Here is a 1,642-nt window from a genome sequence, read left to right as displayed (position 1 = left end):
GTGTATGTGTGCGTCTCTATGTGTATATGTAAGTGTGCGTGTGTTTGTGTGTGTGTTGATGTATACATCTGCGTGTGTGCTTGAGTGTGTATATATATATATACATATATGTGCATATATATATATATATATATATATATATATATATATTTAATGGCTGAGTGGTTAGAGCGCCGGGCTCACAATCATGAGGTAGTGAGTTTGATTCACGGACCGGGCTGTGTTGTGCTCTTGAGCAAGACACTTTATTCCACATTGCTTCAGTTCACTCAGCTGTTGAAATGAGTTGTGACGTCACTGGTACCAAGCTGTATTGGCCTTTTCTTTCCCTTCGATAAAACGGTAGAGTGGGGAAGTTGGTATGCATAGGTGGCTGCTGGTCTTCCATAAACAACCTTGTCCGGACTTATATCACGGAGGAGAACTTTCTAGGTGCAGTCCCATGGTCATTCATGACGGAAGGGGGTCTTTACCACTTATATTATACGTTTCTCACATTACAATTATCATTTAGTTTCTCTATTTCCCGTTCTTCAGACAATGGTTAAAATCCAATTATCCCTATTGATTTTTTAAAGAAAACAATGTTCCTTATTCAATGATGAGTGTTGCTATTGTTTATGAATAAAATATTAAACGATAGTACATAGACTAAATCTAGACCGATAGAGAAAAAATAGCATGGCCCTTATACAAGGATGACACGCAATTTCGTGAAGCGTTCTATATATTATTTAGGCGCAGGAGCGGTTGTGTGGTTAAGAAGCTTGATTCCCAACAACGTTACCTTGGGTCCAGTCCCACTGCGTAGCACCTAAGACATGTGTTGGCCAAAACCTTGGGAGTGGATTTGGTAGACGAAACATATGTGTGTGTATATGTTATATTCGTTCCCCAAAACTATTTGACAACCGCATTACTTGGCAGTTCGCGAACAGAATGATCAAATAAGTATCAGGCTGAATATGAAAGGTACAGGGGTCCGTTTGACTACTAGGAGTCGACATTGGAATTTTGGGCGTCCGTTCTAGCAAAATAGTAAAATAGGTATCCACAGTAGTATTTTAAGGGTCCGTGAAAAGAATAAATAAATAAATAAAATAAAGAAAATCCAGCTTGGTTTCTTTAACATTTTACATACTTGAACCTATACATGATCTGATCAATAAGTATCCGGACTGTTGCCATCAATAAGTATCCGGACTAAAGCACGCAGAGCAAAGCTGACCTTGAACTCTATTATACGTACGCACTAAGTTTTATCATTCTAGCTCACTTCCGGTATTTTCAGCAGTGCTTGGAAGGAAGGTGTGTAGAGTGTGGTCGCCGCATTGACCATAACAAAGAAAGCTGAGCAGAGAATCTGCATCTGATTTTGCCAAAAGCATGACGATACCTGCTTAGAAGCCGACGCAAAGTTTTCAAAGAGTTTTCATCGTTCTCAACACAATCAAGGAGATCTTGTGCAACTGAATCCCGAGTGTCTTTTTGGTCAGCTGAAAGCAGTTTTGGCAGACACGTGTCTCATACCCAAATCTTCAGTGATAATGGACTGAACTGAAAGGTGACTAATCTGCATGTCCTCTGATAACTCACGGATGTTGATTCGACGATTTACCCTCACAACTGTACGCATATCTGC

At 39.8% G+C, this 1,642-nt stretch overlaps 1 non-coding gene across 1 annotated transcript; it reads left to right on the top strand.

The window, feature by feature from the left end:
* Positions 1–629: 629 nt before the first annotated feature.
* LOC115214601 lies at positions 630–733 on the top strand. The gene has a single exon (XR_003881934.1). It is a non-coding gene; the product is annotated as a U6 spliceosomal RNA (small nuclear RNA).
* Positions 734–1,642: the final 909 nt, after the last annotated feature.

Source organism: Octopus sinensis, linkage group LG7, assembly GCF_006345805.1.
Source record: "Octopus sinensis linkage group LG7, ASM634580v1, whole genome shotgun sequence".
Taxonomy (NCBI): domain Eukaryota; kingdom Metazoa; phylum Mollusca; class Cephalopoda; order Octopoda; family Octopodidae; genus Octopus; species Octopus sinensis.
Note: the sequence above shows the minus strand (reverse complement) of the source record. Positions and strands in the feature narration are given on the sequence as shown.